The 23,511-nt window shown below is 40.0% G+C and overlaps 1 protein-coding gene and 1 non-coding gene across 3 annotated transcripts in view; both read left to right on the top strand.

Moving 5' to 3' along the window:
• Positions 1-23,511, top strand: part of PRICKLE1 (prickle planar cell polarity protein 1) — a 106,137-nt gene that overhangs the window by 17,417 nt on the left and 65,209 nt on the right. The window lies entirely within an intron of this gene.
• Positions 20,215-20,287, top strand: TRNAT-GGU (transfer RNA threonine (anticodon GGU)). The gene has a single exon. It is a non-coding gene; the product is annotated as a tRNA-Thr (tRNA).

The following is a 23,511-nucleotide window of genomic DNA, read 5'->3' on the forward strand; positions in this document are numbered from 1 at the left end:
GCTCAGACAACTTCTGGGGTTAAGGTTACATTCGCACAAACTATTGCGTATTAAATTAAACTGGTTATTGTTGACCTTAACACATAAATGCTTGTGAAAATAATTTCCCAAATATACAAAATAGTTGCTTCAAAGTAAAGTTAAATATTTTCTTATTTTGACTATATATTTTAAAGTTTATATAATAATTTTCAAGAACTCACTGAATTTGGAATTTTTAACTTGTGATATTAAACTGAAATAAATATGAAAGGACTTTCTTCAAGATTTATTTTACTTATGAGTAAACTAGGTATTTTCTAGAAAGAGAAATATGGGTGCCATTCAGAGTTGCCTCATCATAATTCTGTGAGCTGTTGAAATCAAATCAATGTCTTGATAAGTTGAGCTTCCAGATGGAATTTTATCTAAAATCAGTACACTTCGTTTATACTTTAGGACTCCAGTGAATTTTATGACAAAAATCACTTCATACCCCATTTGGAAGGCAGCCACTTAAGCGTGGAATATGACAATTGTTTAACAGTGCACAGTAAAACTTAAATAATCTATGACTCATGGAAGGGAACTATATCCAATTGAAACTTCCAGTGTAATTCAGGTAGGTGGACATAACCACACAGGTGTCTTGGAACTATTCCAGTTCCAATTGGCTAATGAGCTCATAAGGCCGAAGTCTCCTTTGCTGTGTGTCCCTTACTGGTTTACTTGTCCATTAGCACAATTCCACCTAACATCATGCTGGGACATTGATTTCACATTGATTCACAAAGGAATGCCTTGGGTCACACAGTGACTATCTAGTCTGTAGCAGGTGTCTCTGCAGGACTCTGATTTCAGAATCTGTGCTCTTCAGCCGCTGACATAATCTTTAGCTGTACCGGCTAGAGCAGAGTTTCCAGTGCCACACTGCTCATCTTAAACATGAACTTTGGTGGGGTTACATGTTTCCATCATCAATCCATCTGTTATAGGGATTACATCACCACAAAGGAGTTAATTTGTCTTGTTTTGAGGGTCATGTCTAATTGCATAGGTCAACAAAGGATAATAAATGACTGCTTTTTACTTTACTTCAAGTCTGTGCCTCACTTTTTCTCTAAGACTGCTGAGCAGGACAATTAATTTCCTTAATCGGCACAGCTGGTACCGTAAGAATGCCATCCAAGCTGAAAAAGGTTACTGCTATCTGTCTAAAACCTGAGTTAACCAATCCAGAAAGTTAACTACAGACTCTCCTTAAACTTGCTCACAGAAAGCCTCTGCATCCAATAGGGAGAAAGGAGGCACTAGATGGCAGTCTTAAACAAATTTGAAATGACCTTTCCTTTCGTAAAACAAATGCATTACCTAAAAGCAGTCACTTCTGTTCCAAATGAATGTGGACTTGAACTATACTTTATAAAAATTGCAAATATAAGGGCATTATGAAGCTTAATATCACAATATAAAATTTTGCTTCTGATATGGAAAAGTATTCCATATGCAAATCTTCCTCAGCCCACAGGTTAGGTGTCCCGATAAACCCATTGTAAATTGAAAATACCGTAAGTCGAAAATGCATTCAGCACACCTACCCTATGTATAACTAAATCACTGTGCTGTACACCTGAAACTAACAGGACATTGTAAAGCAACTATACTTCAATTGAAAAATTAAAATAGGGACTTCCCTGGCCGTCCAGTGGTTAGGACTATGTGCTCCCACTGCAGGGGGCATGGGTTCAATTCATGATCGGGGAACTTGGATCCTGCCTGCTGCTCGGCCAAAAAAAATAAAATTAAAATTAAATAGTAGTAAAAAAATAATAAAATAGTAGTAATAATCTTTTTGCCCCTCATATACAGAAATTGGAATAGTAAGGAGTTCAGCTAACCCTTTGCCAAAGATGGCATGCAAATTCATCCAATTCATTCATCCTCGGACCTCTGTTACAGTGCTGAACACATATTGTAATTCATCTCTTTATATTTTATCTCCTGCACGCTGAAGTTTGAGGCTCTTAAGGAAAATAGTGTTACTTGTGTTTCTGTTTTTAGAATAAGTGTAAAGTAGGGCTCAAAATTTTTTTCCTTGATGAGTAAATAAATGTTTCTCAAGTGAAAAACCAAGTTTGGGACACGAGATCCTGATGACTGTATCAGCCCCTGTGAGATTACTGTCCACTTCTGTACCTCTGGTTCCTGGCTGAAAATAGTACCAAACGTTTGATGAGTGTAGGGGGGTGTGGAGACTTTCTTAGGTTCAGACTTTCAATGCTTCAGCATTGAAAATGCTTTTACACACATTCTCATTTAGTCCTGGTAACAAACTGTGGGTCAGTTGTCTCATTTGATACATGAAGAATCAGGTTCCCCATGGTTGAGAGAATCACTGTGGGTTACACAGTTACTAAATGTTAGCACCAGACTGGAATCCAGACTTCTTACACGAGTCCAGTACGTTCTCGCCCCAGTTTGCTTGAGATCAACACGTAGGGTACCTACGCTGAGACACCACTGTCACCTCCCCGGCCAGCCACTCTGCTTGCCACTGTCCATCCTCAAACCTTTCCCACCATCTATATATGTCCTATATCTATACAGTAACGTCATAAACCACGTAGTTGTCCAAGTTAGAAACCTGAATGTTATCCTCCACTCCTCTTTTTCACATTCCTTCAACCACAAGTCCCATCTAATTTACCTCCTGGACATTTCTGGGACCAGCTATCCTGTTCTCTCCAAGATTCAGTTCTTCATCTTCGTTCACTAAACCACCATCCAGACTGCTGGACTCTAGTCGTGCTGCCTTCACAGTGCAGAGTGATCTAAAATGAAAATTTGACTGTGCCACTTCTTCGTTCAAATTGTGCTTCTCCTATGAGCCCTCCATGGCCTGGTTCTTGAGCCCACCCCGTCAAGCATCTCACTCGAGTCTCTTCTTTGCCTTTAACCATCTAGCAACACAGGCCAGACAGAGTGCCCCCATATTTTACTTAGATTGTCTCTTTCCAGGTCAGAACCACATTTTCCCTCCCCCTCCCCCTCCCCCCACCCCCAGATTCTCATTCTGGCCCACTGTAGGTGAGTATAAAAGCCACAGAATCAGGCGTTAAAGCCAGAGACCTGGAGGAAAGCTCCTCAGAGGGTAGTTGTAGTTCTTCCATCAGTTCCTTTAGCCCAGTCCGTCTTCAGCAACCTCCCCTCACCAGCCTCTGGGATCATGAGGTCAGTGCTGATTTAAAAAGAAAAAAGGAAGCTAGGGGAACTGGCTGTGGGTGAAAAGCAATTAGCAAAAACAACAAAAAAAAGCAGATGCAAGCAAATAAACAGAACAAATGGATAAAACTGCAGGATTGGGGAATTCCCTGGTGGTCCAGTGGTTAGGACTCGGTGTTCTCACTGCTGGGGCCGGGGTTCAATACCTGCTCTGGGAATTAAGATCCCATAAGCCAAGAGGCCAAAAAAAAAAAAAAAAAAATTGCAGGATTAGCCAGGCTTTACCAGTAAGGAAGACGTGCTGCTTTGGTCCTTTGGTCGTTGGGGAGAGTGAACCCATAAAAAGGGCTCCCTTTTTGTTTACCTCTTCTCTTTCCCTGTGTCCCTTAAGGATCCCAGCCTATATTCCATGTTGCTTTTTTTTTTTTTTTTTTTTTTTTGCGGTGCGCAGGCCTCTCACTGCTGTGGCCTCTCCCGCTGCGGAGCACAGGCTCCGGACGCGCAGGCTCAGCGGCCATGGCCCACGGGCCCAGCCGCTCCACGGCACATGGGATCTTCCCGGACCGGGGCACGAACCCGTGTCCCCCGCATCGGCAGGCGGACTCTCAACCACTGCGCCACTAGGGAAGCCCCCATGTTGCTTTCTTTAATGCCAGTTCATCAGGGTCTTTATGGCCTCTGATAAAGCACCACTTTGGGAATGGGGCATGGGGGGAGGTTGAGGTGGGACAGTTGCTTCCCACACCCCTGCTCTACTCCCCCTGTCTCCAAAACACACCCCTCCTAGATGGAGGTACTTCCCAGAGTCTCTGGGCTCTTAAGGTGACCCAACCCACCGGTTTTCTTCCCCACACTGCTCTCCCCTATCTCCAACTTGCTTGGCTGATGAGAATTTGGAAGAACCCCCTGTTTTAAAACTTTCAGCGCTGATGGCCTCTCCCTTTAGGCGTCACCCACAGCAGTCCTGCTGTGCTGCTTGAATGTTCCTCAGCACAGAGAGAGCTGCTGTCCCCAGAAGGCTAGTGATATCCAGCAGCAACTCAGATGTCCCTGAATCTGGGAACCCTAATTGAGATATTAATATTTGTATTTGACCTTGACCGTACTGACTCAGATATTTATGAACGATATTTTCAAACATGTGGTATCAATGTCAACTCCTTTTGAGATTCTTTGTTTACTTTCAGTTTGCTAGTGCTAGTGTCTTGCCCCAGATAAAATGTATTTGTATTTATTTAATGCAAATTAAATGCAAGCTAATCCTTTTTGCAATAATTGAATTATTGTTCTTTATTACCAGTGTCACTAAGCTCTACATCTGGATACATTACAGTAAATGTATCCTTTTGCTTTTGTTTACATTCCACTTGGACTTTGGAATCCAAATGATTCTGAAACTGACAAAAATTAAATTAAATCCTTTTACAACTAACCCTTCTGAGGATATTTCTTTGAATTCTTCAGTGAAGTTTGGGAAATGTTATTCCTACATTTTAAAATACGACCTCCAGAAGGATTGCAATAGAATTTTGGAAAGGGACATTTTTCATAGTGGGAGAAGGGGGGGTGGTGAGTCCAATTTTTTTAATGTTATTTCACTTTAGAATTGTGCTATATTTAGGATGACTATACATCCTGGTTTATGTCTATTGTCCCAACATAGTTATTAGTTGCACTCAAAAAATGTCCTGGTTTGCATTGATAAATTATATGATCTCCCAACTGTATTCTATTTAATTATGAAACAACTGATCAGGATTTTTGTTTGTCTGTAATTAAGTCTTGCAAAGAAATGCAAAAAAAAAAAAAAAAAAAAAAAAAATATATATATATATATATATATATATATATATATATATATAAATGGCTTTTTAAAAACCCAATATGTAAGTGTAGTTTGAGAAAGCCGCAGTCAGTATTCTTACTCACCCTGCTTGAACTTGGCTCACCACAGGCAAGTTTCTGTTTGTGGCAGTAACTTAGCTCTTTATCTTCCAGAGCTGTGAAATTGTCCTGATCACAATTTTAAAATTTTAATTAAATCTGCTAAAATTTGAATGCAAGCTATGTCTTTGTTGGTGATCCAGTGTTTCTGGCCAGTGATCTCCATCATCTGTCTTAGCAGCAAAGTTTCTTCCACTGTTACATCATTTATTTTTTTCTCTTTTCCATCTGTGATTTAGGGTACTGAAGCCACTCTTCATATAAGGAGAAGAGTTCGCATCTTCACCACAGTATGAAGTAGATATTTAAATTTTATCTGCAGGTCTTTGCCTTGCTTTGATTCTTTCTCATCTTGGCTTTTCTTACATATATTCATTCATTTATTCATTTCTCATTTCTTTCATTGCTAGTTCTAATTTTTTTCATTTTTTAAATTTATTTTTAAGATATCTTCCAGAGGTGCTTTATTTCAGAATTCACTTCAGCTGATTTCAGGAACATTTCAAGTACATTAGCAACTTTTCTTAATTTCCTTTAGCTCTGTTATGTGTATAATATACTTTGAGTCTGTTATCAACATCTTTTACATCTTCAAAATGGGTTTCACTCTTTTAGACAATCTCTAGTGAGGTTTCCCTCCCCCTCCTAATCTTTCCCTTTGTATTCTTACCATGTTAGCACATATATTTTAATTTTCTAATACAATAAATGAGATAAGATATCTTTGCCTTTTGACTGATTTGAAAATGGGGGGGTGAGACATTACATTTTCACCTGTTTGTCTGGGAGCAACCGTAAGGTGACTTCAATGACTGACAAATTTCCCACAGTGATTTTGAATTAGCAATGTATCTTGGCCATTCTTAGAGATGACTTTTCATAATTACTGTACATAAGCGTTGAGTCATTTTCATTAAAAACAGACATCTAAAATGGAAAATAAGACAAATTTCATTAGACACCCTGATAAAATCTCTAGTGAGGATTTGTAATGTATATATTTGCCTGCAATTGAAAAACATTTGTGGGCTTCTAAAGTATGACCTTTAAATTTAAACCAAATTAGTTCATTAGTTCTTGGACAGAATAGCGTTAACTTTCTACTGTAAATAACGCATTTGAAAACACATATTCACCCAAGATAGATGCCAGTAGTAAGCTGTTCTGTGACTGAGTGTTACAAAACTGTGAGTCGAATGGAGTAGGAAAAAAAATACTATTCAGGAGAAAAATTTGGGTGGAGTAACAGGAAAGTTTAGAAAAAAGAAGGTCAGAGAAGTGACTGGGAGTGGTTAGAAAGGGCTTTCAAAATGAAAAATGCCTTTGGTGCTGGAGACTTTTCTATTGTCTTATTTTCTATTGTGTTATTGTGTTATCTTTTTAATAGATCTTTCCCTCACAAGCACACAGAAAAGGAAAACAGAATAAAGGTTATTACTAAGTATATGGTTCCCTTCTTGCCTCAGTGCCCACCATCTTGCTGTAGCAGACAACAGTGTATTATTAGTAAGAGGCATTTGAAGGATGTTGGTTTGATAAAGTATAACCCCTAAGCCATTTCCCCTAACATGATCTTTCTAATATCTTCAAAAAGTGTCTGAGGCTTATCTGGTTCTAATCTTGTCTGGCAATGTGACAAATGCCTCAGGGAAGTGGGAAGGATATAACCTGTCTTCAGAGATTTATAGCATTTCAGGCATCACAAATCCTGGAAGACATTTTTGTTCTTTTGGGGGGTAGGATTCTATTAATATTTTTTATATTATTAACACAAGTTAGCAATATTATTACTGGTTTTTAGAACTGCCAATGGTACATGTGTTTCTTGCATGAAGATGGTGCTTGGGACCTGCCAAGATTAAGGGAAATTTTTTCCAGAATCAGATGCACATCCATTCTTGCCTACCGTTCCTTGTGAACAGTAGTGGCCATGTGTGAAGTGACTGTCCAGGGTTGGGGCTACTGCCTTCAGCCATGGCAAAGCACAGATGTAACTAAATAACTGCGTAGTCCAGAATTAACAAAAGCTTGCCTTTAATGGAAAATTGGATCACTTATTCTCTTTCTCCCACACTCTGTCTCTGGTACTATTTCCACACTCTTCAACCAATAGTCTCAGACAATAGAAATGGTATACATAAGTTTGAATACCGAGTTCAAAGACTAAGAATATCTAAATGTTGAATGATTTCCCATTTTATCTGTGATATTTAAAAATTTATATCATCTCCACTTTGTTTGAAGAACTTGTTCCTATTTATTTCTTTTCCAGCGTATGTAGAACTAATGGTTAGCACATTAATTTTGTGAAGCAATGTTTAGGGAGCATGGATACAGTTGTTTTGCTTGCCAATGATTTGTGTATCGTATAACACCTTCAGCACAGGCTCCAGACTTTGCACCTGGAATGTACTTCCCCCGCTGTGAGAATGTGGTAAAAACCTGTTTAATTGTGGTCAATCAAATCAGGTAAAATCAATACTGGAGCCAAGGGCAGGTCGGTAGCCTATATCTAAGGGAAGAGAGATCAGGATGTTTCCCTTCGCATGGAAAGTCTTAAGTAGGTTTTATTTTGGTACATTTTAATTAGGAAGGAGCATTTAAGCATCTTGACATCAAAATAACTCTTCTAAATAAAAGACCTCTGATGGCTAAATGGATTATATAGGTTAACATTATTTTCTAAAAGCCACCAGGAAACAGAGTGGCTGTTGAAATGAGAGATGATATTAGTGACAAAGAAGAAAAAGTGATTTCTTTGAAGGAGTTTCAGTGCATGTCTAGCACTTCACATGGGCCTGAACTCGTTGTCCTTTGATTTTCTTTTCTTTCAAACTACTTACTGCTCCCAATTTCTCAGTTTTCTACAGAAATTTACCCTCTACACTGCAACCTAAAAGCTAGGACGTCTCACAAATGAAAAAAGACATGTAAAATAAATCATTCAATTCAGTACGCCTGGTTAAATGTCAGATTAAAAAAAAACTCCTGCCTGTTTGGTAGCTGTTTGACTGCCTAAGAAAATTAACTAATTCAGTATACTTGTATTTCCAGCAGTATCTTCTGCCTTCTCAGTTTAGCTTCCCTTGGCTGTGGCGTATACCGTGTCAACCGTATACATCAGCTCTGGCTCCTCTATGGGAAAAGGAAGTTCTTTAAAACAATATAAGGTCATGGGACTTCCCTGGCGGTCCAGTGGTTAGGACTCTGTGCTTCCACTGCAGGAGGCCCAGGTTCGATCCCTGGTCAGGAAACTGAGATCCCACATGCCACATGGCACAGCCAAAAAAAAAAGAACATAAGGTCGTAAAAGCCACAAAATAGCACTTTATTACTTTCTGTAAGAAGACTTTTAAAACAGAGCGTTTCTTTGTAGCTTAGTGACCCCAAGGCAAAAGTGATGCTTGTCCAGTGAGCCTGTGGTCCAGCGCCCACTCCCGGCTGGCATCTGCTGCTCCCGGGAGAGCTGCTGGGGACCCAGACATGCCGAGTCCTGCTGGAGACCTTCACCGCATTTTCCACAACAGCATCAGAATTTTCCTAAGGCACTTTCACATCTGGAATTTTAAAGAAAGTTTGCCCTGCAATAAAATGGTAGTAAATCTTAGGAAACATTGTGCCGTTTTTGTTTTAATTAACCTGGCATTTTTCTCATAAACCATTAACAAATTATGGGTTGTTCCCTCTCTTTTTCACCCTTAATGGTAATAATGGACAAAGAGAAGAATTATGAAATGCTCTTTTGTACTTTACTTTTGACTTAAAGTAGCGTGTTTCCCAGAATATCTTTCCATTTCTAACACAAGAATATGTGGGCACTAAAGTGTAAATATTACATTTTATTTATGCAAAATAGCATTACTTTATTATGAAGATGTAGCATTTGTATGATTAAACAAGATTGAAACACATTTCTAATGGGCAGCTCCTGTGAGACATGCATTTATCCAGTCTTTAGAGACACTGTCTTCCTTGGAAACCTGATTTGGAGGCTGTCGCCACTACAGTATGCCAGTTACGAAGCATGTGAAGTATCTCTCTAAAAGCCAATTTTAATGACTCCAGCTTGCTATTAGAATAGTTGAATCAAATTCTGAAAGTGACAGTTTATTTTAAAATGTCAAAGCTGTTCAGTTTTTGATTGAAAAAATTGTGATGATTTTGGAATATTTTAATGTGTGTGAGGAACCTTTTTTATATAGACAGAAAAACTTTGCATGGTTACATAAAGCAGTCATGAAACCTAGAATTTTGATTTGCCAGTTTTATAGAAACAAAATGACTCCCACAGAAAGCTCAGAATTGTAATAACTCAAGTATTCCGTGTGTCACAGATGACATAAGGAGGGATCCAGCCTTTCCAGTCCCTAAAGCATGTTTTAAGTAAACATGGACATCTTTAAAAATAAAGCATTTGCAGAAAGGAAGAGAGGGTGGTGTGTGAATAGGTGATATAAAATCTGGAGTTCCATTTGCTATTTTGATTTTTGACTTGCCCCTCATTTTTGTTTGTTTGCCCCTCATTTTTAAGGGAAGCGTATGTGAGGGGCAGGGAGTTGTTAACTATGGCTCCTCTCCTGCTCTGATATAATGAGAGTCCTGAACTACATGAGCCTGCAAGTTTGGTTAGAACCTGAAATGCATTTTCCAAGGTCATCAAACAAGGTGACCAGTCACAGTTGGCTTGCTGCCTTCATTTGACTTCCTTCATCCATTTAACAAACAGTAATTGAGTTGCTCCTCAGGCCAGGCACTGTCCCAGGCCAGCTCACAAAAGGTTAAAGCAGAACGAATATGTGTTGAATAAACTGGCTTTATTTATAGAGCATTCACTGTTGTCTTGAACCCTCCCCAAGGCTTAGCTCTTTGCAGCTCAGATGAGTTATTCTGTGGCTGAGTAGCACCCAGCAGTCAATGCTCTGGTAGCAATTAGTGGCCTGTTCTTGGTCTGTGTCCTACACTGGCCCAAGAGCTTTTTGGAGGCAGGGCAGTGTCCCCTTCTAGCCTGGGTGCCTGGCACATTGTAGGTGCTCTGCAATATTTGCTGAGCAAATTTCTGCATTATCCATTTAAATCCTCCTTTGAAACTCATAATGGAGTTATGTGTAGAAACTGGGAAGTCAGGACTGACTGTATAGACGTCTTGACTAATTGTAGAAGTCATTTGTTCAGTCATTTAATAAAGATTTACTGAGGTCCTACTTTGTGCAAGACCCTATCTCTGTATAAGTGTCAAGATGGGAGAGCTCAGGCCTGGAGCCACACTGTGCTTGTTTGAATCCCGGCTGCCACACTTGCTAGCTGGCAGATCTCAAGCAGGTCCTTTAATCTCTTCTGTAGAGTGGGGGTAATAATAGTCCCTCCACTCTAGGGTGTTGTAAGGACGAAATTAATTGCTTTATATCCAGTGCTTAGGTCCTGTGTGGGTAGTAGTTATTACTGTTGGTGGTTATTAGGAAGAACAAAGATGAGCATGTTGTGAGATGAAGCCGTGAAGGTCGGAGGACCACATCTCCAGTTTGGGGCCTCATCCTCCACCCTAGGAAGCCTTCAAGCTGGGGCACGGTGGTGGTGAAGTCTGTAGCATTTTGCCTCCATCAAGGCCAGAGAACCTCCTTCAGTGAATTCAACAAGCACTTGCTTAAGGCACCCTTGTAAGTGGCCACTTGAACATAATCAATAGGGCTTTATGTCTGAACCACAGACAAGAATATGGATTGTATTCAGGAACTAAGTGGGGTGGTAAATGTTTGCCTACCTTCAAAGTGGAATTAAGAGGTACATAATATTACAGACCTGCCTTCAGGCTATTCGTAAAGAAAATCAAATTTGGTGATTAAATGCTGAAAGGTGTAATTCTTTTTACTTTCTGGGTTCCCAGATAATGAAAGGTTTATATGCGCTAGGAATAAGAGTAAGGTTGTTGCTAATTCTGAGTAACCATGTAACATACAAAGAAATGCTGTTATAGGAATAATGGTTATTCTAGAAGGATCCTAGAGGGACGATTTTAAAAAGCTCTTCTTGAATAAGTAAGCTTTATTTCTTATTGTTAAAATATTTAGACTCTTATAATTTACAAATACTCGTGTGTCACATTTCAAAATTATGTGTTAGACCATAAAAAAACATGAGAAAAAATTTAACCCTGAGCTCTTGTGTCATTTGAAACTTGAAAATACATTAGAAATAATTATTTTTGTACATTCTTATTTTAAAAATTAATTATATGTATGTAGTAATCAGTACATAGGTTGTGAAAGATTTTAAATTTTGGATGTGGGGATAAGAAAAGGAAAGCAAAGAAACATTGCTAAACTGATTTTATAGTCCCACAGAAAGATTATTGTTTTCCACATATCTAAACAAAATAATATTATTTAAACCCCCCAACATATTTGGCCTAAGTTTATTCTATTTTCCTTTATAATCTAACAGAATTTGTGTATTCTAAAGGAGTTTGAAATTTTTTTTTAAAGCTACCCACTCAAAGCAATACTTTTAAGTGGACCATCCCCTCCAAGTGTCTGTATCACACTACCTAGTATGGCACTCTTGGTTTAAAAAAAGGTCTAGGTCCATTCTCTGTGATTCAGACTAGAGAAATTTTCATATTAATACCCATTATTGCCCAGTGCCTTAGGGAAAGAGTTGATGAAGGGAACTTGAACCTGGGTTTTAGGGGGAAAGTTCCATATTTTAAAACCTCCACCTCGAATAGGACTTGGACTTGTTGACATTAATAAATGCATTCCCTTGCTTCTCTTGGGTTTATTGAACTTGGAGCTTCCCATTTTAGTAGGCATTTGCCTTGCTTCGTGTGATACTTTTGCTGTCTTACAGGTTTCTATTAATAGTTCCTCCACTGAATAATTTGTGAACTGTTAATGGGTCTAAAAGGGAAATACAGAAGTCATCTCCCACCTTTGGAACGTCTTAGTCCAGACTCCTTTTAAAAGGATTATTAGGGAAAAATATTTCCATAGTTTTCTTAGAAATAGTGTCTTTCTCCAACCACAATTCTGGTCATTTTTATACTATTTAATTCTAGAAGTTTCCATTTAAAAATTGAGTTATTTTACTTTTTTCTGGTTCGTTCATTTTATTTTCTAATTTCTTTACAGTAAGAATGATAGGTACTGTGTAGTGAGCACTTAATACCTGCAAGGCTTACATACATGCATTATCTCTTTTGATCTTTACAATGATAAGCAAAATGAATTCAGTTCTAAGCCCCATTGTAGTATCAGCTTATTTAATGCTTACATAACTTGATGAGTATTTTTATTATCACCCCTTTTCAAAGGAGGAAACTGAGGCAGACATTCAGTGATTTGCCCCAGGTCACCTAGGGTAAATGGCAGCTCGGGAGAGGCACCCTGGTCCCCCTGACTCTAGAACCCATATGCCTTTTGATAACATAATACAATGGACATATTTGTTTGAAACTTTTTAAAAAAAGAAACTGAGGGTGGCATACAAATATTCATATCCTAAAACACCTCTTCCCTCTTTGCCAAAAGATTTGTTGTGTTTACTCAGCTTTAAAACAGGGTCTTTATGTACATTTCTGATAGAACGGCCGCTTGTGGTACTGCTCACAGCTATCTCAGCCCAACTCTTTCAACTTCCTCCCTGGATTCCTTTTCAAAAGAAGAGAGAGGATGCCTCCTTTCTGGCAATGATGCCCCTGGCAGGGGTGATCCCTCAGGAATCGTGATGATTCCTAAGATTTTCCTGCTAGTTTCTACCGTAAGACTGGCCATAATGATAATAAGAATAAAAATGACAAAGATAACTCATATTTGTGGGCACTTTCTCTGCTCCAGGCCCTGGACTAAGCACTTTTCATACATTATCTTTTTTTTTTTTTTTGCGGTTCGCGGGCCTCTCACTGTTGTGGCCTCTCCCGTTGCGGAGCACAGGCTCCGGACGCGCAGGCTCAGCAGCCATGGCTCACGGGCCCAGCTGCTCCGCGGCATGTGGGATCCTCCCGGAGCGGGGCACGAACCCGTGTCCCCTGCATCGGCAGGCAGACTCTCAACCACTGTGCCACCAGGGAAGCCCCATTATCTTTTTTGATTTTCACAGCCCTCTATGGTAGATACTATTGTTTTCTCCATTTTACAGAAATAGAAAATAAAGTGTTAGGACATAAGTAACTTTCTTAAATGTATACAGGTAGTGAATGGCTAATGGAGATTTTAATCAGTGTCTGTCATACTTTGCAAAACCCATCTTCTTAACCCCTCTGCTGTTCTGTAGGTTAAGGACCATAGTAATAACTAGTTAAACATTGTAGAGCCAAAGTGGGTTTTTTTGGTGGGCTGGAGTGGTGAGGATTAGCTGTTTCTTACCAACTGGTTTTAAAAATTCAAAATCCTTCGTTACATTGGTTAAAAACTGGACAGTCTTTGCCTATGAAGTTAACTGGGCTCTAACAGTGGACGCATACAAAAGCAGACAGTCAGCTGGCTTCTTTTCGGAAGGGAAGATGTCCAAATAAACATCTCCTCCTCCCTTGGGCCACACACACACAGAAGAAACTGGCTTGGAGCTCTTGGCCCAACGTGTGTGTTTCTCTTTCCTCTATTCTCCTCCTGCTTTATTTATTTGCCACCATTCAGAGATGGCACCCTTATTCTTTACAGGTGGATCAATATTTACAGCCATTCAGAGGAGACGTTGGCTCTTCCCGTTTTCTAGGCTGCCGTGTAACAAAAGCTGCCTGTTTTTCTTCACATCTGCTAGCAGAACTGCAGTTAGATTTAGCAGGAGCTTTGAGAGATGACCAGTTCAAAGGAATTTTGTTTGGAGCACTCAGCCATTTTCCTGTTTGCTAGGAGAGGGAAACATCCCTCCGAACACAGGCATGAGACCCAGAGGCGGGTATGTGGTTCAGAGTGGACATTTATTTCTCATCTTTATTTTTTTCTCATGATCACCTCAACATTCTGATGTGTGATCACAGCCATCTGTACAATTACAGCTACTTAACCTACCGTAAGTTTAAAATTAAAGGTTGCATAGGTGCATATTAACAAGGGTGGTGCTGATAAATTTTAAAAACCCAGCATTTTTAAATTAATGAATGTGATTGGCTTTAATTATAAAACAAAAATACGTATGTCTAGCAGGCTTCCTCAGTAAGACGCTGACTACAGCACATGTTTCCTCAAATAATTGCAGAGCTCAGCATTATCATTAAGCAGATGGTTTCTATTAATTCCCAAGGAAAGTAAATGATTGCAATTAACCAAATACTCAAAACTTGAGGATTTTAGAGTTCAGTCCTACGATTTCCAGCATGAGTCTGTGTGTCACCCTTTTCCTCGAGGGATGCAAAGACAATTTCATAACATCGCCCATTTTATAGGGGGCCTTTGAATGTAATTTTGAGAGTTCTCAAAGCTAAGTTAGTGCTAGGTCTCTGTTGTCTGGCTGCTTCTAAATTTTTGTGGTATTTCTGTTGTTTTGGTAGTAGAGAAGAGGTTGAAAATATTCTAGTTAAATTTGAGTATCAGCAGGGTGGAAAAGAGTTCCAAAACCCTGTAAATTCAGGTAGTACCATAGAGGTCATTTCTTTTAAACAAATGCTCCTTTGCTTCCTTGCCCTGTTGTACAACATGCGTGAGTCTATTTCATTGGCTTGACAGTTTCAAAGAAAAGATAAACTGTTGGAGAATATCCCCATGCAAGTCCACCCCACCTCCAATTAAATAGACTATAATGTTTGCAGTGGATTTCTTCAGACTTGTTGATTTTAACCAAATAATATCGATTCCTCTCTTTTTCATTTTAAAATTAGTCATTTGCTCAACAAAGTTTTGTTTGGGTGGGCACTGTGTGCAGGATGCTAGAGCTGGAAGGAAAAAGGTTTTTGTTCCTGATTTCAAGGAGCTTACAAAGCAGGTGCAAAGACAGACATTGTAAATTGTCACAGTTCTAGGCTATACATGGACAGGAGCATCTCAGCACATGGGCAGGTGTCAGGAAAGAATCAGTGCAGAGAAAGGACTTGAGCTAAGGCTAGAAGGATGAATAGAAATGTTCCAAGTTGTCAGCACAGTGGGAGGGGAGAGTGTTTGCAACACGGGGAGGCCCCAAAGCAGGGTGGGTTCCGGGACCTCTCAGGTAATTAGATGTTGCCAGGGTGCAAATTTCAAGGAAAGAGTGTTGGAAGCTCAGGTCAGACGGGTCGGCTGGGGCCAGATAATGATGCCCTTTTCTGCCTTGCTAAAAAGGAGTTGAGATTTTTATCCTGCAAGTGATACTCTTTGTGGCAGCAGTCTGGAGAATATATAGATTATAGGAGGTGAGACCAGACTGGGGAGATAGTGACCCATCCATTAAAGAATCTAAGGAAGAGACAGAAGTCCATGGGGACTTTCAGGTTTCTGGATTAGGCCACTGTTGGGAGGAGGCATGCGTATCCTATGAGATAGACTGTGGAAGGAGAAAGGAAAGGGTGCCTAGAGTCACCCAAGTGGAGATGGTCAGTAGCAGTAGGGTGGAAGATGGGGGCATTACACCATCCCAGGGCATAAAGGAGACTTTGAGTCAGTGGAAGCCCCACTCTGAGAACTCTGCATATGACCCATGCAACTATGTCAAGATAAGCTTAACAACAACAGGTATTTCAACCCGTTCCCTCTTGTGTTTCTTACACTTTATTTTGTATTCTCACAAACCCCCATTTGGTGTGGATTCTGCTGTAGCTTGTTGGATGTATGTTCTTACCTCTGACCAGCTTCAGCAAGACCCCTCGATGCCACAGGGCAGATGAGGAACGCTGGGATGGGTGCCAATTGTTCCTTAATGTTACCCCTCATACCTTTATTCTAGCTTCCTGTGGGGGGAGGCGACCTTATCTAGAAAGTTACAAGTTCTCTCCCTTCTTACGCCAAATCAGGGAACCTTCTGAGACTCTGGACTGCAGCTTTATCATTAGTTTAAATTGTAGATGGGGGTTGGACAGGCCAGCACATTCTTTCCATCTGAAATAATGACCTTGCTCTTCCCCACCTCCTCTCCGGAAAACTGACCTTTAGGGCCCAGCTCAAATTCCCCCTACTCTTTTTTTTTTTTTTTTTTTTTTTTTGCAGTACGCGGGCCTCTCACTGCTGTGGCCTCTCCCGTTATGGAGCACAGGCTCCGGACGCGCTGGCTCAGCGGCCATGGCTCACAGGCCCAGTCGCTCCGTGGCATGTGGGATCCTCCCGGACCGGGGCACGAACCCGTGTCCCCCGCATCGGCAGGCGGACTCTCAACTACTGCGCCACCAGGGAAGCCCTCCCCCTTTGACCACACCTCCTGAAAGGGAGCCAGCCCTTGCTCCTTGGAACTTATTATTCCGGACCCTTTATTCACCACTTAGCTTATACGGTCTTGTGTAGTTCGTTATTCCGGTGTGCGTGACTGCTGTGTACTCCTAGATGGACTGTCCTTGGGGGAGGACCCAGGATTGTCCTTTTTGTCGCCTGTATTACGCTTATGCTTAGAAAGCACGAATACATATTTTTCTGTTCATATATTAGGGAGATTTAAAGATAGAAGGTATGTTTTCTACTATCTATACTGTGAACTTTAACCTTGATTTTCTTCTCTCATAAATTAAAATTGTCAGTTATAAAAATCGCTGCCTTCATTAGGTACATAATACTGTTCATCTGAGAACCTTGAAAGTAGGTTTATCCAGTTCCCGGTTTTTAATCTGAATTGTTCTAATAATGGTAGCTCATACTTTCTGACCCTCACACATTTTGTCCCATTTGGTTTTTAAAAATAACATTGTGAATTAGGTGTAGTATTTTCTCCATTTGGCAGCGGGGAAGCTGGGCCTCAGAGAAGAGAAGTAACCTATCCTGAAACACACAGGTGTCTACAAAACTCTACATCCTGGGGTTTTGTCTATTGCATTGTGCTACTGACTCTTGTGTGTCTATTACATTACATAACTGCCCAAGTACTTCCTGGGTATCTGTTGTTAGCCTCTGTTAGAAGTGGTTAAAACTATCTGGCTCCCAACCCCTTGCTCTTTTGACCACGGTGCACCACTTCCTATTATCAGCCCTTGCTAGGAAGATGCCTCAGGTGGAGGTTTGAAAGTACCTCATTCTAAGAGCCTCCCCATTCTGAGATTCAATGTTATCAAAGCTAGACATATAAGGGAAATAATATTACAGGGGATAGAAATTATTCCAGCTACAGAAAATAATTTCACATCTGCTCCAGATTGCTCCTGTTAGTAATAGTACGTGCATACTTGGAGCCTGCAGCTAATTACAGAAAACAAAAACAAAAAACAAAACTCAGGGTCTCTTTTGTCAGAACTGTTAACAAGTAATCAAAATGGCTGGTTTCGGTTTCTTTCTTTTCTCTTCTTGCAAAATAGTTGAAATGCAATGAAAGTGAAAGGCCCAAAGACACACAACAAAACATGGAGAGTGAGTTCTTGGAAAATGCACAAAGCTACGTAATTCAGCCAGTAAATTTAAGAGTTTTCGTGCCTTGTTAGAAAATCTGATGCTGGTTGAAGTCAGCTTGAGAAATTCTCAAGTACTAAATGGAAGATTTGCCACTTTAAAGGTTTCCAAGTAAAGAAGAATATTTAATTCTTTCATCAATTTGCCTCAGATAGTCCCGAAAGCTGGATAATACAAAGAGGCAGCAGCAAGTCAGGTGAAAAATTCCTTCCATTGTATGAATCTGTTTTCATTTAACTTTTGTTAGTGTCCACTACACCTATTTTGTCTTTGTATAACATAATTTTGTCTGTGATTGATTATCCGTCCATTTCAAATGTATGTGGACTGTGATTTAATTAACTTTACCCTTAAGCAATGTGTTTTGAGACATATTAATGAGGTGGGAGTCTTTTCAGAGTATTCATAACTTATACTTTTATTTTGGCTTAGCGTCAAACTTTGAAATTCTGTGAGGCAAAGGGCTGAATTCTGAGCCTGCGTGACTCCAGGGAAGGTCTCCCATATATTTTCAAGCATGTTTGCTCATCATTGTTTAGAAAAGACTACTTTCTCACATCTAAAGTAAGAAACTAGAGATTTCTTTCTCTACTGCCAATTAAGAATTTACTTGAAAAAAAATCTTTGGGCTGCAGAGATGTTTTTCCTGAGTCCTTTTAATTAGTTTCATGACATTCCTCTTTTAAAAATATTTTAATGTGTTGAATTTTAATGTTTTCTAAGAACATACTAAAACAAAATACAAATAACCGACTTAATGTATGTGATTTGGGAAGATGAGGTATTTCTCCTACATTCTGCTCAATGCATACTTGCTATGAGAAACTGCAGAATGCATCCTGGCTTTATGCATTTGGATATCTATATCATTCATCCAATGACATTCAACAGTATTTTTAAGGCCCACTAACCATGTGCTAGTGGTTGTCAAAATTCAGTGTGGTCGGGCTTCCCTGGAGGCGCAGTGGTTGAGAGTCCACCTGCCGATGCAGGGGACACGAGTTCGTGCCCCGGTCCGGGAGGATCCCACATGCCGCGGAGCGGCTGGGCCCATGAGCCATGGCCGCTGAGCCTGCGCGTCTGGAGCCTGTGCTCCACAACGGGAGAGGCCACAACAGTGAGAGGCCCGCGTACCAAAAAAAAAAAAAAAAAAAAAAAAAATTCAGTGTGGTCACCTTAGGAGTTCACGTTCACTTCTCCTCCAAAGCCAGTACTAGGAAAAGCAGCTAATCCTCATCTACTGTAAGAGGAAGTCAGAGATAATGACTAAAATTTTTAAATTAAGTATAATAGTTCTACATATTATTTAGAAATATGGAGGTAAGTAGTGGAAGAAATAACTACAAGAGTTAAAAGTGGTTGACTCTGTTGGTCAAGGGTGGCCAAATGACTACTGTTTCTGTTGTGAGCCTTTTAGCATTGTTTTGCTTTTAAAAAGTGTATGTGTGTGTGTGTATATAAATCTTTGATAAAAATAGACATTTTCAAAAGCATAACTAATTTTACCAGATGGTTAGCATTGTTCTTAGAGTTTTGGGTAGAGATTGAATTCTGTCCATATCCCGATGGAACTCCCCTGTCCTGCAAAAGGTAAGGCCCACCATCTTTACTTGGCAGGTGGAGGAAAAGGCCTGAACCTGCAGTTAGGTCCATGAAGGTAACACTGGGAGGTGGAAGTAGGGCAGATTTGGCTCACCAGATTCCCAACCCAAATAATGAATGTTGCAGAAGGATTTTAATTGGTAAAACATGATACATTTACAAACATAACATAAAAAATAGCTACAAAAATTGAGAAATTGTTGAGGAATAGCCTATCTACATAGTACCAAAAAAATTACGTATACTAACGATTGACAAAAACAAAGTAAAACAAAACCCACTTTTAAAATGGAGAAATATGGTGCTCACCAACTAAACGGAGTGATCACTCTGAAATTCCGTAACAGTGGGGCGATCTTATATGTTTCTTGATGTAGAACAATAGGAAGCAAGGTGAGATGTGAAACAATGTGAAACATACCACCACCAGTGAAATCTTCTTTCCAAGAATCCAGTCAAACCTGACCCAGGTTACAGGATATAGAGGGGCTAGCAGAATATGTTAAAAGACGATATAAGGAAACAACCAAATCCAGAATGTGGCCCTTCTAGAAGACAACAGTTGTGATGCTTCATAAAGCCAGTGTGATTTAAAGAAATGATGGGAGGGCTTCCCTGGTGGCGCAGTGGTTGAGAGTCTGCCTGCCGATGCAGGGGACACGGGTTCGTTCCCTGGTCCGGGAAGATCCCACATGCCGCGGAGCGGATGGGCCCGTGAGCCATGGCCGCTGAGCCTGCGCGTCCAGAGCCTGTGCTCCGCAACGGGAGAGGCCACAACAGTGAGAGGCCCGCGTACCGCAAAAAAAACAAAAAACAAAAACAAAAACAAAAAAAACAAAAAAATAAAAAAAATAAAGAAATGATGGGGACACTATTCTAGTCTAAAAGGTCTAAAGAGACCTAGTGACCAAATGCAGTGTACCACTTTGTTCGGATCCTGGTTAGGTGAGGAAAAAGCTGCTATTAAAACATTTTAGGGAATTCCCTGGTGGTCCAGTGGTTAGGTCTCTGCACTGGTACTGCTGAGGGCCCAGGTTCAACCCCTGGTCTGGGAACTAAGATCCCGCAAGCCAAGTGGCGCAGCCAAAAAAAAAAGAAATTGAAAAACAAACTGAAAATTTTGAATAGAGATTAAATATTTGATGATATTATGAAAAATTATATAAAAACCCTAGTTTTAGAACCTTACTTGCTTTGACAGTGGAGAAAATAAAACCAAAGGCCACAAGAACCACATCTTGGTGAAATCTAGTGCTGCCACAGGCGAGTTCTCAGTGCTTCCCTCCCCACAGCCCTTTTCTCGCCCTCTGCCCACAGAATGACGTGGATGGAGTTCCTACCTCTGCCACGTTGCTGGTTTTCTTGGGCATGCCATCTTCCCCTCAGACCTTCATTTCTTGACGAGATAAAATAACTGTACCAACCTCATGAGGACCATGGTCAAGTGAGTTCTGTTATGACCTTGTCGATGGGACAGTGCTATGCACACGTGCAGTGTCAAGCCTGTTTCTCTTCCTTGCTCCAGGCCGCCCCCCCACCGCCCCGCGCCTGGGCCGCCCCCCTGCCCCGCACCTGTGTGCTACAAGCTTATTTACTGTGTCAAGTGCCATATGATCAGTATTGCATTAAATGCTCCCAGCAATCCTGTTCTCATTCCCATTTCACAGATGAAGAAACTGAGTCTTAAAGAGATAGCTAATTTTCCTAAGGCTGACATGATGAGGCTGAGTGGAGAATTTATATGACTGGAGGGGGCCTGGATTCTGTTACTGACTAGCACTGTCATAAACATCTTCAATGGGAATGTGTCCACCGCCCTCCCTTCAGAGACAGGTCACCCTGATGCAGGGAGTGTGTGCATCAGACCCCTTCTCACCTGACTGTGCTGACACACAAGCCCTTTCTTTGGCTGATGATGGGAGCTTGGCCAGCCCGAGCGATTGTTCCTGGGACCACTGTCTCCTGTCCCTGATGAGGAGAACGGTTCTTGTTCTTTCTCTGTCAGTTCTGCGCTCAGTAAGGAAAGAGAGGAGTTGACATGATTCTTGTGTAGGCAACAACCAAACTAGATACTGAAGGACAAAAACAGTCCTCTGTGTGAACTAAGTCAAATTTTCCCCCTGTGCAATATAAATTATGTATTTGTCTACTTCTACTTCGTTCTCAGCTACTTGGACCTCACTTCAGCAACCCCATGACTGAAAGTTTTCTTCTAGAAGAGTGTATCTAATGTTACTGACTCAATCTGGGTATTGATACTATATTTATTGAGATTGTACTTCAATGTCTTTGAATCATTTTCTCTCTGAATAGGGGCTATAGAGCATTTCCAGGTGAGCAGATAACATACTTGTTTTGAAAAAACAAATCCCCAAATACATCTTTTATTTCTCTCATAAATAGATGTTTTTTTTTAATATTTTAAGGGAAGATTTCTAGATGCAAACACAAAGTAAGAGGTCTTAAAGGAGCTTGATGAAAGTGAAGGAAAATATTTCATGGCCACTGAGCTATGATATATCCCTTTCAGATCTAGTAAAAATAATTAAGGTTCATTTAAAGCTTACTGTGTGTTACATGCTTATTTACTGTGTCAAGTGCCATATGATCAGTACTGCATTAAATGCTCCCAGCAATCCTGTTCTCATTCCCATTTCACAGATGAAGAAACTGAGTCTTAAAGAGATAGCTAATTTTCCTAAGGCTGACATGATGAAGAGGCTGAGTGGAGAATTTGTATGCAGCCAGTAACTCCAGACTCAAACTCTCAACCATCATACTGCTGCCACCTTCCTGCCAGAGAGCAGTCTACTCTCCTCCTAGGGGAAAAAATGCTCATTTAGTTACCCTCCCCAAAATGAAGTGGGAGTTTGAGGAATCTTAGCACAAACTTTTATTGGCTTAGGTTGTGTAGCATAAATAAATTTATTGATTTAACTCTTGAAACATTTCCATCTTTTAATGTGTCCAAGAAGGTCTTAAACAAAACTAGGGAGGTTCATGACATACTCACAGTGTAATCCCTGATTATCTTGACGAGGTGGGATGATTTTGTGTTGTACTCATCGCAGTTGATTTTCTTACACCGGCTCGAATGCCAACTGGAAGAGATATCAGATAGTCTTCTCTAGGACATTGGATTGTAATTAAAGGGCTCTTCTGTTCCACTGCTTCTTTTACTTTCTCTGAAGTCCAAAATCAAAACCAGAACTCTAGCATACTTAACATTTCTTTCAGTCTTGTGCATTAATAAAACTTTTTTTTCTTGTTGCTTTATAAGGAATACATTTAGAAAGGCACAGAGGACTCATTTCTTTAAAAGCTTAATGCATAGATATGTGACTTTTAGATACAAAAGTGATTGAACTCTTAAACCTAATGCAAAGTTCTTAATTAATAACTGACTACATATAGTAATCACTGAAATTTCTAGGAAAATGGAAATTGCTGATGGAAAACTATGATAAGAATTATAGAAGTGCCTGCTCATACCAAGACAGCTGTCAGCTGTCCCATTAAGAAAGGGTGCCCTGTGTTTCCAGGCTAGGAAATAAGGCCACAGTAATTTAAAGACACAGATAAAATTTCTTATTGTATTATTTTTGTAAATATTTTAATCATTTTCTAATTTTAGAGAGAAGTTGGATATTCAATTGTACTTTCAGGAGACTATTTAGCATCCATTCAGCTATCAAATATACCTTATATATTTTTTCTCAACTATTTAAAAATTATTTTAAATATGTATGCTTTAGTAAAATTCACAGTTCATTTTAAAACCATTAAATACAATTAATTCCTATGTGTTTTCTTGAAGTTGACATAGTACAGCTACCAGTGTCTCACTTTTGGGAAATCAAAGGCAGTGAATGGTTAGATCAAAGACCTGGTGTCTTTTGAAAAGAAAAACAGGGAATTTCCTGGCAGCCCAGTGGCTAGGACTCCGTGCTCTCACTGTTGAGGGCCTGGGTTCAGTCCCTGGTCAGGGAACTAAGATCGCACAAGCTGTGCAGTGTGGCAAAAAAAAAAAAAAAAGAAAGAAACTGTTTATGTGTGTGTGTTTATGTGTAGCATTGCAGTAACTTGCACCAAATATAATGCATTTATAGATAGGAAAACTTACTCCTGGTCTGCCCCTACGCTGTGCAGTCATGATGAAGGATGGGAAGTATAAGATGTGGTGCTCTATCTTAAGCAGCTTAAAATCTCATGGGGCAGACAAAAACATCATACACATTAAACTGTTAGGACACTAACTCTTGCAGTATTAACTGCAGTA

This window comes from Tursiops truncatus, chromosome 11, assembly GCF_011762595.2.
Source record: "Tursiops truncatus isolate mTurTru1 chromosome 11, mTurTru1.mat.Y, whole genome shotgun sequence".
In the NCBI taxonomy this organism is placed as follows: Eukaryota; Metazoa; Chordata; class Mammalia; order Artiodactyla; family Delphinidae; genus Tursiops; species Tursiops truncatus.